At 46.0% G+C, this 13,542-nt stretch overlaps 1 pseudogene; it reads right to left on the reverse strand.

The window, feature by feature from the left end:
* Positions 1-6,838: 6,838 nt before the first annotated feature.
* Positions 6,839-13,542, reverse strand: part of LOC110291013 — a 27,884-nt pseudogene continuing 21,180 nt past the window's right edge.

The following is a 13,542-nucleotide window of genomic DNA, read 5'->3' on the forward strand; positions in this document are numbered from 1 at the left end:
AGGGAGGGAGGGAGGGAGGGAGGGAGGGAGGGAGGAGGAGAGAGAACAAGAGGCTAGATTTTGAAGGCTCTTTTTACACAAGCCACCTAACACATGTGTGTTTTATAAAGAAACCCAACAAGAGGCGTTTAGGGCATTTGCTTTATCTTTTTCTTTACTACCAAAGGAACGGCACAGAGCCATTAGCAGGCAGGAGCTGAGCATTCAGATGAGTCACCTGAGCATTTATCTGGGGATTTTGGAATCACAACGAGACAGTGGCCTTGCTTCCTTACATAGAAATAGGAACATGAGGCTTCTGGTGTGGAAACTTGCCTTGGTCACAGCATTAGTTACCAGACAGAAGGAAAAGAATCCCTACACATCTAAGATAGCCTGCCAGTCTTATGTGTTTAGAGTCACCCCGGAGACACACATCCTGGATGCTTCTGGGGACATTTCCAGGGAGTTTTAACTGAGGAAAGGATAGTCAAATGTGGGCAGTGCCATCCCATAAGCTGCGGTCCTGGTCTGAAAAGAAGGGAAAACGGAGAATTCAGCCAAACATTGACATTTCTGATTTCTGGGCTCTGACACGCAGGCAAGCAACTGCCACACACCCCTGCCACACACTCCTGCCACACACTCCTGCCATACACTCCTGCCACACACTCCTGCCACAATTGCCACACACCCCTGCCACACACTCCTGCCACACACCCCTGCCACACACTCCTGCCACAATTGCCACACACTCCTGCCACAATTGTCACACACTCCTGCCACACACTCCTGCCACACACCCCTACCACACACTCCTGCCACACACTCCTGCCACACACTCCTGCCACAATTGCCACACACCCCTGCCACACCCCTGCCACACACCCCTGCCACACACTCCTGCCACAATTGCCACCACACTCCTGCCACACGAACCCGTTTGCTCCATGCGTTTCCTCTCAGTGAACTGTATTCCCTCAGATTGTGAGTCAACAGAAGCTTTGGCCTGTATTAGCTTGCTTTCTCCTGCTGTGTTAAAATACCATGGCCAGAAGAAAGTTGAGGAGGAAAGGGTTTCTTGGACTTGTAGATTAGAGCCGCTGGCCAGAGGAAATCAAGGCAGAAGCTGAGGCAAGAACTTGGAGGCAAGAATTGAAGCACAGACCATGAAGGAACTTAGCTTACTGGCTTGCTCAGCCTGCTTTGTTATATCACTTGCCTAGGGGCAGCAGCACCCTCCACACATACACAGTGGGCTGGGTGCTCCTACATCCGTCATTACCCCACAGGTTTAACCTATAGGTAAATTTTTATCAATCAAGACGCCTTTGCTCTTCCCAGATATGTCTAGGTTTGTGTCAAGTTGACAAAACGCAGCCAGCAATCTTCTCCTGAGTTGCTTCTTGTCAAGGACTTGGTCACAGAGAAAAGAGACTAAAACCAGTCTCACTGACTGGCCACCAGTCTCACTGACTGGCCACCAGTCTCACTGACTGGCCACCAGTCTCACTGACTGGCCACCAGTCTCACTGACNACCAGTCTCACTGACTGGCCACCAGTCTCACTGACTGGCCACCAGTCTCACTGACTGGCCACCAGTCTCACTGACTGGCCACCAGTCTCACTGACTGGCCAGCTTCTTAGTTCAGTTGCTCCTTTGGAGAAATATTTTAGAATAGTTAGAATCAGGGAGGGGGTCACATGGTACAAGTCCTAGAGCTGGCTCAAAAGGCTCATGCTCACCACAGGAAGAAAGAATCTCAGTTAGGAGGCAGGAACGGGAGACAAGAGTAAGAAATATATCAGTTTTCATTACAGTGTTTGTATGCCCCCCTCAATCACTGAAATTCTTAACAAAATGGGTAAATTTCAGCAAGGAGACTTAGATAACCTTCCCATCAGTCATAATTAATATTCCATAGGGAGGTTTCTGTCTCTGCTTGGTCCTGGGTAATGGCGTTCTTCCTTAAAACTGGGATAGTTTGGCTTTAGGTGGCAGGGTTTTCTTTGATGTGAAGAGCCTATTGCAGGTGAAAATGTTTGGGATGCAGAAAGACTGAACATTTCCCCATAAAATCCTTGGAATCAAGAAAGATCACTAAGGCCAGAATGAAGTGATTATAACTGAGACGGCGCACGGAGTGTGTCCTGAAACAGACTTCTTGGAAGCCTCACAGTGGGGAGGAAGGCTTTTCACAGCGCGTGGGTAAAGGAGGAGGATGGGGTGGGGTGGAAGCCTGCAGTTCGTCTGGACATGAAGAACTTGGGTGAGAGAGGCGGCTGCTGGCTACCAACAAGAGCTGGGAACAGGGTCTCTGTTTACTCGAGGAACCCGAGGCATGAGTGCAACACAGAGAAACCTGACAGCCACAGAACAGGGCAGCCCCTCGCTGCACTGGCCACCGATGAGGATTCGGAAAGGGAACTCTCTAGAATGAGATTCTTCTTTACTTACTAAGGAATTTCAGTTTTGCTGAAAAAAAAAAATCACTGCATTTCTGGGATATAGTGGCTCATGGTTGCAATCCCAACATGTGGGAGACAGTCAAGACGACTGCTTGGCGCCGAGCTCAGCCTGGGCTAATAAGACAGAAAGTACTAGGGTAGCCAGAGCATGTGCATCCATGTACAACATGTGTCTACCTACCTACACACACACACACACACACACACACACATGCACGCATGCACACGTGCACACATACACATACACATGCACACGCACAGACACACACACATGCACGCACACACATGTATGCGCGTGTGCACACACACACACACACACACACACACACACACACAATCTGTGGAGCTCTTGGCTCAGGCTTCTGGCACCAGCAGCCATCTCAAGAACTTACCCTACCTTTCCCCCGTGTCTGTCCTCCTGCTTTTTAATTTCGCTTTTTATAACACACAAACCAAAGAATCACAAACACAGAAATCGCCACTTACCTTTGGTCTAATTGATTGGAAACCTCGCCTCATGGCAGGCTTCAACCAAATGCTCACCACTCTGGCCATCTGCTGCTCCACGCGGGCCATATGGAAAGGGGCCCACTTTGGAAAAGCCAAATTATTTTCTTCTGAGTGTTCTCTTTGCTGCACTTGCCAAACCTATGGATCAAGCATGGATGCAATTACAGTTTCCTAATCTGTTCTCTTTGAAAGCTAGTGACTCCAGTTTTATGACGAGGGCCTTTAGGTAGGTAGCACTCATCCACTCGCTAAATAGTGATTGCGCCACCCTCTGATATCAGTGGCTCAGGAGAATTAAGAAATCAGTTCTATGGTTCAATTCCACAATGGTTCCTGTTCTCTATGAAGGAAATAAAATCACATGCCTTTAATCCTCAAATTTGGAATGCAGAGGCAGGTGGATCTCTATGAGTTCAAGGACCCCTGGTCTACAGAGCGTGTTCCAGGACAGGCAGGGCTGTACAAGAAACACTTCAAAACAAAACAAAACAATGGCATTTTCTTTCCTCTAGAACTCTACCTGCCATTACCTTGCCCAGGCCTGCAATAGCAGCCATAGCCGCACTGGAGCGCTGGAGCGCTTAGTTCTTAACACTTGCAACCTTACTAGCAGCTCATTCTGAGGTGGAGCAGGGCTCCTGCTGCAAGTTTACAAATCTGATGCCCAAGCTCTCCTTGAAACTCCTCTAAAGTGGGTGCTTGAGTGAGGTCTTAATCAGTTCTGGAAAGTAACTTCTTGAGGGTTTTGACGAAATAAAGGGGAGCAGAAGATTGCTTGTTTAAAGATGTCAACAATCATAGTAATGATTCAGAGCTTTTTTTAGACCGGGAGGGAGAGGGGGATACAGTCTCAGTTGACTTTAGCAGAAGTAGGATGTGTATATGCAGCTGCCAGGTAACAGCTCTTCTGCCTGCTCAGCTTTCCACTAAGGATCTAAGTCTCTTCAAATTCTTCTCTCTCTCTCTCTCTCTCTCTCTCTCTCTCTCTCTCTCTCTCGTGTGTGTGTGTGTGTGTGTGTGTGTTCCAAATCAACTCACTAACTTGTTACTATTTTTGTGTTTTATAAAAAGAGAAGACAGGAATATGTTTGGTGGAGTCACTGTAAGGTGTAGCATGCCAGCCACACAATGGTATAGTATAGAATAGTTTATTTAGGGCATGGGAGGGAAGTTGAGGGAGTAGAGACCGAGAAAGGCGAGGGGGGAGGGAGAGAGAGAGAGAGGACTAAAGGCCGCCATCAGCACGTGTGTAGAGGGGGGAAGGGAATGGGGAGAGAGGGTAAAGAGGGCAAGAGAAGAGAAGAGAGCAAGAGAGCAAGAGAGTGAGGAGGGGGCCAACAGCTCCTTTTATAGTGAGTCAGGCACACCTGGCTGTCTCCAGGTAACTGTGGGGCAGAGCCTAGATGAAATGACAACAACTATAAATTAATTAAAAAGTGTCAGGCCCCTGAAGATAATATTAACACCCATTACAATGCATCCCAGAGGACGAAATAAGCAATTAATTTTCATTCTCACCATGTCGTGATTTCTGTCTTCCCTTCTGTGTTTAGGTATTGACTGCTTCCATTACCAGTCTTTTTGTTGTGTTTTAAGTGAGCCCTTTTCCCTCTGTGCCTTTCCAGATCAGAAGTGTCATGTTTACCTTCCTGTTATTAACCCTGACTCCCGAAAAGCACTTTTCATAGACTGCTATATTGCGTGAGTATTTGGGCTGTGTCAGCAGGAGCAGCAAAGAAGCTCTGTGCCTTGTTCTTTATGAGCTGGGGTGCAGGGCGGGCACATGCACCTGCTGGTGTAGGCTGAGAGAGATGTGTGCAGCTGTGTTACTACAGAAGAAACAGGGACTTTTTCATAAACCAAAGCCACCTCTGGAGACAGCGCTGCAAACAGATTAGGAATCTGTATTTGATATCCAAAGATTCCCTTTTGGTTTCATGGGCTTTTGTGTTTGTGCATAGTTTAACATTCTTAAATTCTTTTCGAAGAAGTAAGAAAACAAGAAAGAAATGATTTGGTAATATATCCGACACGTGCAGTTCTTTGCAGAGAGGCGTCGACAGGACGGGACACCAGTTCTTTATGTTTCTACCGTCATCTCCGCAGCTGCAAGCCACCCTGAATGCCACATAGTACAATGAGACCTGCCCTGTCTGTGCAAACCCGGTTCCCACAGAAGCCCCTGCGCATTCCTGTGGTTTCAGAGCCACTCATGTTCTTCCAAAGGCGAGCACTGTGCTGCTCGGCCCTGCTCCGCCCGCCCTCTCAGGTGAGAAGTTCTCCTTCCCACTCACTGCTGTCTGTCTTGGGTCCTTAGGGTATGCTAGCCCCGACTGTGCAGCCAACAGCACTCCTACCATACTGTGTGGAAAGCTCACTGCAGGGCTCAGGGGATACCGGTTGCCATCACAATGTGACTAGCAGATACAAAGAAAAATGGAGACCTAGGCAAGGACCATGGCTGTATATTGTCAAACGCAATGCAATTTCGGTGGGTGGTGGGGCTGTGGGCAGTGTGCCCGTGTCAGCTTCAGTCTTCTCAGCACAGGAGAGCCTTGATTTTCTTCTTTTTTATTTCTTCTGTGGGTTTTTTTTTTTTTTAGATTATAATTACATCGTTTCCCCCTTCTTTTTCTTCCCTGCAAATCCTCCTGCATATCCTTCCTTGTTCTCTTTTGAATTCATGGCTCCTTTTTTATTATTTGCTGTTACATGTATATATGTACATACATACCTGATCCTGATATGGCATGCTCAGTAGGAATAATGTTAGCTGTAGCTATGTTTTCAGGGCTGACCATTTGGCATTGTATAGCTGGTTTTCCCTGAGGAAAACCATTTCCGAATCATTGCCTCCTTTTGACTCATCCACTCTACCCAGGACCAGATCCAGATTTGGAAAACTTGACTCGTAATTCAAACACTCTTCCCTATGAAAAACAATAAAAATTACACAACATTTTACAGTGTCCTCCTCCAACTAAGTATTTATTTAGACTAGTAGTAAAAAAACCAATACATTGTAAAAGGCTTAACACAGATGTGCATTTCACAGATCACAAATGAAAATGTTACAAATTTCCAAATTAATAAATTGTTTCATTCAATGCTGTGGAACGTCCTACTATTTTTTGGAGTCAGACTACTTTTTTTTAAAATTATTTTACAGGATCCACAGTTGTGACTTTTAACGTATCTGTATTCTTTAAAGATTATGGGACTTTTTAACATTGGTCGATGGAGCAGAGAGCGCTGAATGGCCTTATGCAGATCACAGTGGGGCTTTGTTAAACCACATATACAACTGAAGGGTTATAGACTTCAGTGCTACCTGTTCTGAACAGAAAACAAGACACCTCTTTAATGACACATAGAAAGTATGATCCTGTGGGACCTGGGGAGATGGTTTAGTGGGTAAAGTGTTTGATATGCAAGCATGAGGACCTGAGTTCAAATCCCAGCCTCCATGTACAGACCCAGGCATGGGGATGCAGTATTGAAATCCCGGTGCTGGAGAGGTGGTAGTGGGATCCCTGGAGCTCCCTGGCAAGTTCCAAGTCTCAGTGAGAGACATTCTCTCAAAAACCAAGGTGGACAGCATCTGAGGAAGCCACCGGAGACATCACTGGTCTGCATGCACACACAAAGGGTGGAGATTTTGTTTTGATTTTTATTTCTTGGGTTTCCTTGAGTTGCTATCTATTCCAGACTGGCCAGGAACTCTGCATTCTCTTCCCTTGACTTCTAAGCTCTGCAGCCACAGGTGTGTTATCATATCAGACTGTGATCCACTCCCCGCAGGGACTCTTGAGCGGCTGACCTGGGCTGGAGTCCTCCTGCTGGCACAGGATGGAGACAGGGATAGGACGGGGACACGCCTTAGTAGCAGTCAGCTTCATTCTCCTCCAACATGCCCACCATGGCCAGCATGTCCTGCAGCAGGGACTGTGGGCTCTTCTCCACATGGTCGCTGCTTTTGGCCAGCCTGCCCTGCAGGCTCTCCCAGGTCTAAGGCCCTGAGGATGGCTAGCATGGCCTTAGGCTCCAGGTCCTCTTGGAACTGGGCCTGCTCACCTTCCTGCCACCTCTGTAGGGCAGCTTCCACTGAGGCTGAGTTGGTGTTGTCCTCCTGAGGGCTACTGCAAGGAATTGTCTTGTCCCTCAAGAAAAGGAGCAAGTCATAGGCCTTTGGGGCCACTGGTCCATCACAGTCAAGCAAGGCACAAAAGGCAAACTCAAAGAGCTGCAGACAGCAGAGAGTCTGCAAGAATTCCAGGCGTGGACAGGGAGAGGTGACCCCGGGCAGGCCCACTGTATAGGGACAGTGGAGGCTGGGCTGGTCCATTGCCTGGACGAGGAACACCTGTGCCAGCTTCAAACCCTGCACTCGGACATCCCAGTCCAGATCTCGGCTCACTGCCTGGAGAACAGTGGCCACGAATCATTTAGTGTCTTGAAACACGTCAGCATGGCCATCCCTCAGCCACTCCATAAAGACCTGTAACACAGCCTTTGAGGGAAGCCCTCTGAGTCAGTGGACAGGATATGCATGAGGTCCATGAATGGGCCCTGCTGGGCCTGCAGTTCTTGGGGCTGGTGGGAGTGGCCTGCAGACTTGCACTTGGACATAACTCTCAGAATCTTGGAGGAGCTGGAGGACAAATGTAGCTACTTCTGAGGAATGCAGTGATGGCGAAGCAGGAATAGGATCATTGTGATATCTGACTACTTCCGGCTGGCTTTGGGGCGACGTGTCTCCAGGGAACCTAGAAGAATGGGTATGTGGGATGTTTGTCCAGTCTTAGGAGAATGGACTGTTTTCTGCTGTCCAGAGTCTGTGGAGCCATCTGAGGATAGGTCAGAAGGAACAAATGCAGTAGAAGTGTCGGTGTCTGTGACAGGAGATGGAGTACCTGGAGGCTGCTTCTCTGGAGCTGTCCTGAGTGTAGTAAGCCCCTGGACTTGACAGGGCGTTGAAACACATTATTATAGGCAGAGAATAAGATTAAGTGTGCTTGGGAGAAAGAAATTTTTTTTTCTTAGATGTACATTTGAATCCCAGAGGAATCCCACCCTCTGGAATAGGTAGTAAGTGGGAACTTTGGGCAGATGTACTTATCTGAGTGGAGTCTATCTGGTCCATGCGAGGTAGATCTGAGTGGGTTTCCTCCAGCTTATAAATTTACAAAAGAGATAACAACAAGAGTTAACATCATGAACAGTCTTTAAGATGAGCCTTTTGTGGGTCAGAAGGAACAAGAATTTGTGATTAAAAAGTTGGATAGTGGAGTGGAATGTTTTATTAGAATTAGGCAAATTTATAAGAACTCGAATGATGTTAGGGCAGTGGCATAGCAAGAAGAGGAAACATGAAGCATTTAATTAATGGAAACAGAGTTTAGGTAAGGAGATGACAGATTACATGTGTGAAAGCTTTTTCTAGCTGTCAGGCTTCAGTTATCTTAGCTGTCAATGTAGTCAGAACTCTGAGAAAGAATAAATAATCTACCAGTCATATTATTTAAAAAATGACAGAGTCCACTAGCCAAGAGTTCCTTGTGCTCTCCGTGGTCTCCGTGGCAACTTGGGCAGTCAGTCTGGCTTTCAAGAGCGGAAGACACAGGGCCTTTTCTCTGTGGGATGGATAAGCGTGACATGAGAAATGGCTTACCTTGGTTTACCTAAGTCATCTGACTCAGAGCATCCACTTTTGGCCACTGCATTTTTCAGTTATTATCATATCACAATCTAGGCAGTATCTTGTAGTTGTGTCCTCATCTTCTGAGACCTGGTGGGGTTAACTGTTAAAGGCGTCGGAAATTCTGTCTGTGATAATCTTCTGAGAAGATTGAGGGCTATATCGATTGGTTATATCTGAATAGAGCACACTATGATTTAATGGCAGTAGAAAAAGTCACCATCTATCAAGACAGGACAGGAATGAAAGTCTTAAGCTGGCAGGCAAGCCGTGGGAATGGCTAGTCTGCGGAGCGAGGGACTGGCTGGCGCACGCATGTACGTGTGCAGTTGAGGTACCAGGCGTGCACTCAGGCGGGGTGAAACGGGTACATAGCCTGTAGCCCTGAGTACAGATTGCTAGTGCGCTCCTGCTGCTGAACGAGCCGGATGGTGGTTGCAAGCGGCTGCAGCAGTGGGAACAGTGTGTCAGGCAGCAGTGGCTGTAGGCAGGAGCAGCAGGATGTCTGTTTACTTTGGCTGGGTATGGGGTGGGACTTCCTACTAGCAGCCAGAAGTCGTGGCCCAGTGCTTTAGCTGGAGTCCTTGGTGGGTGGGGGAAGGGAAGCGCCCAAAGTAGTATGTTCTGTATCCCAGCAACCTGCACGTTATTCTTTATAAGTCCCAGCAGAGAGGGAGAGAGAGAAAGAGGGAGGGAGGAAGGGGCTCCCTAGTGTGTTTTGGAAAGCGGCTTTTCAGACAAGGTGAAAGCTACTTTAGGGGCAGCAGGCAGGGCCAAAGCTGCATTTCCCAAGACTGTGAGCTTTAGCAGGGGTGGGAACAGGTGGTCTCACAAGTGGGAAAGCAAGTGTCACAGATGGGGGCCCTGGCAGGACGCAAGGGGTGGGGCCAGACCCATTTTTTTGGTGAACTGGCTGAACTAGTGGCTGCAGCAGACTGCAAATGAGGGAGGGGGAGAGGAAGGCGACTATGGGTCCATAGAGAGAAAGTGTCAGTATAGTTGCCATGCAGATATTGCTTTAGACCAAGACATCCCTCTAAGACTGACCCCGAGTGAGGAGTGAGAGAAAAGGGTTATTAACTGCCCCTACCAGTGTCCAGAGGGCATTAACAACCCAAGAGAGATTCCAGCATAGACCAGACCGTCCAGGTTATCATGTGGGGGCCTGAGGGCTAATGCTTGGTGCCTGTGTTCCTGAGCCAGAGAGAGCAGTTTACCCAGGCCTGGAAATTTCTCAGCAGAGAGAAAGAAACTGTCTCAAAAGGAGAGGGAATCTCACCTAAGGGAAGAAGTCCTAGAATGAGGGTCAGTGAAAGACTGAATGTCTCCCATTCTCAAGGACAACAGTGGGGTAGCTCCGAGCTCAAGAACTCTTCCCTGGGATCATGCTGACAGTAACTCTGACCAGTTCTGAGCTAGCCAGCATGAATCCATGTAGTAGCTGGGGTGGGATGCAAATCTGCAGAGTTCCTAAATCTGAGTCATGGCACCATATGACCTGTTTGTAAAAAGATGAAGGGAACTTGGGTGCCAACTCGACGGATGGTCCGAAGCTCCCCAGAGGACTCTCCACACCGAAGGTGCTCTAGCACATCCAGGACCTTAGGATCACTGGTGTGTGGAACACAACATCTATTCCAAACCAACCATGACGGGCCTGTGACAGCAGGAGCAAGGACACAGGAGTCCTGCCTGACCAGCAGTTCAGGTTCCTTCTGCTTAGTGCTGGTACACCTTGGTTTCAAACACACCAGATAGCCCCACGGTCTCCAGAAGAGACACCACTTCCAAGTACTGTAACAGGCCAAGGATCTTAGAATTCCAGGATCCCAGGATACAAGGAGCTTGGTCACACCAGGATCTCAGGGTCTCAGAGGAAGCTTGACTGCCAAGAACTCTGACACACCCAGAATCTCAGGTTTACAGGCTCCGGAATCACAGGATCACAGAGAAAGCTGGACTCTGAGGAGTCCTGAATCAACTGGAATTACAGGAAGGACAGGCTCCAATCAGATATATCGAGGGCAGCAGCACTTGAGATAATCAGATGGCAGGAGGCAAGCACAAGAACAGAAGCAACAGAAAGCAAGGTTACTTGGTGTCTTAGTCAGGGTTTCTATTCCTGCACAAACATCATGACCAAGAAACATGGTGGGGAGGAAAGGGTTTATTCGGCTTACACTTCCATACGGCTGTTCATCACCAAAGGAAGTCAGAACTGGAACTCAAGCAGGTAGGGAGCAGGAGCTGAAGCAGAGGCCATGGAGGGATGTTCTTTACTGGCTTGCTCAGTCTGCTCTCTTATAGAACCCAAGACTACCAGCCCAGAGATGGTCCCACCCACAAGGGGCCTTTCCCCCTTGATCACTAATTGAGAAAATGCCTTATAGTTGTATCTCATGGAGGCATTTCCCAACTGAAGCTCATTTCTGTGTGATAACTCCAGCTGTGTCAAGTTGACACAAAACTAGCCAGTACACTTGGCATCATCAGAACCAAACTCTCCCACCATAGCAAGTCCTGGATACACCATCACACCAGAAAAACAAGATATGGATGCAAAGTAACTTCTCATGATGATGATGAAGGACTTTAAGAAGGAAATAAATAACTCCCTTAGAGAAATACAGGAGAACATAGGCAAACAGCTAGAAACCCTTAAAGAGGAAACACAAAAATCCCTTAAAGAGTTACAGGAAAACACGACCAAACAGGTGAAATAATTGAACAAAACCATCCAGGACCTAAAAATGCAAATAGAAACAATAAAGAAATCACAAAGGGAGATAACACTGGAGATAGAAATCCTAGGAAAGAAATCAGGAACTATAGATGTGAGCATCAGCAACAGAATACAAGAGATGGAAGAGAGAATCTCAGGTGTAGAAGATTCCATAGANANCATGGACACAACAATCAAAGAAAATGTAAAATGCAAAACGATCCTAACTCAAAACATACAGGAAATCAAGAACACAAAGAGAAGAACAAATCTAAGGATAACAGGTGTAAATAAGAATGAAGATTTTCAACTTAAAGGGCCAGCAAATATCTTCAACTAAATTATAGAAGAAAACTTCCCAAATCTAAAGAAAGAGATGCCCATGAACATACAAGAAGCCTACAGGACTCCAAATAGACTGGACCAGAAAATAAATCCCCCCCGACATATTATAATCAGAACAACAAATGCACTAAATAAAGACAGAATATTAAAAGTAGTAAAGGAAAAAGGTCAAGTAACATATAAAGGCAGATCTCTTAGAATTACTCCAGACTTCTCACCAGAGACTATGAAAGCCAGAAGATCCTGGACAGATGTCATACAGACCCTAAGAGAACACAAATGCCAGCCCAGGCTACTATACCCAGCAAAACTCTCAATTACCATAGATGGAGAAACCAAGGTATTCCAAGATAAAACCGAATTCACACAGTATGTTCCTACAAATTCAAAGGATAATAAAAGGAAAACTCCAACACAAGGAGGGAAATTATGCCCTAGAAAAACAGGAATATAATCCTTCAACGAACTGAAAAGAAGACAGCCACAAGAACAGAGCACCAACATTAACAACAAAAATAACAGGAAGCAATAATTATTTTTTCTTAATATCTCTTAATATCAATGGACTCAATTTCCCAATACAAAGACATAGACTAACAGACTGGCTACATAAACNGGACCCAACATTTTGCTGCTTACAGGAAACCCACCTCAGGGACAAAGACAGACATTACCTCAGAGTAAAAGACTGGAAAAAAAATTTCCAAACAAACAGTCCGAAGAAACAAGCTAGAGCAGCCATTCTAATATCGAATAAAATTGGCTTCCAACCCAAAGTCATCAAAAAAGACATAAAGGGGCACTTCATATTCATCGAAGGTAAAATCTTCCAAGATGAACTCTCAATTCTGAATATCTATGCTCCAAATGCAAGGGCATCCACATTCATTAAAGAAACTTTAGTAAAGCTCAAAGCACACATTGCATAGCACACAATAATAGTGGGAGACTTTAACACCCCCACTAACATCAATGGACAGATCCTGGAAACAGAAACTAAACAGAGCACAGTGAAATTAACAGAAGTTATGAAACAAATGGATTTAACAGATACCTACAGAACATTTTATCCTAAAACAAAAGGATATACCTTCTTCTTAGCACCTCAAGCTATCTTCTCCAAAATTGACCATGTAATCGGCCGCAAAACAGGCCTCAACATATACAAAAATATTGAAATTATTCCATGCATCCTATCAGATCACCATGGACTAAGGCTGATCTTCAATAACAACATAAATAATACAAAGCCAACGTTGACGTGGAAGCTGAACAATACTCTATTCAATGATAACTTGGTCAAGGAAGAAATAAAGTAATTAAAGAGTTTTTAGAGTTTAATGAAAATGAGGCCATAACACACCCAAACTTATGGGACACAATGAAAGTAGTCCTAAGAGGAAAACTCATAGCTCTGAGTGCCTCCAAAAAGAAACTAGAGAGCACACACTAGCAGGTTGATAGCACACCTAAAAGCTCTAGAACAAAAGGAAGCAAATTCACATGAGAGGAGTAGATGGCAAGAAATAATCAAACTCAGGGCTGATATCAACCAAGAAGAAACAAAAAGAACTATACAGAGAATCAACCAATCTAGGAGCTTGTTTTTGAGATAGATAAACCCTTAGCCAGACTAACTAGAGGGTACAGGGACAGTATCCTAATTAACAAAATCAGAAATGAAAAGGGAGACATAACAACAGAACCTGAGGAAATCCAAAGCATCATCAGATCCTAGTACAAAAGGCTATACTTAACAAAACTGGAAAACCTGGATGAAATGGACAAATTTCTAGACAGATACCAGGTACCAAAGTT

This window comes from Mus caroli, chromosome 3 (assembly GCF_900094665.2).
Source record: "Mus caroli chromosome 3, CAROLI_EIJ_v1.1, whole genome shotgun sequence".
Taxonomy (NCBI): domain Eukaryota; kingdom Metazoa; phylum Chordata; class Mammalia; order Rodentia; family Muridae; genus Mus; species Mus caroli.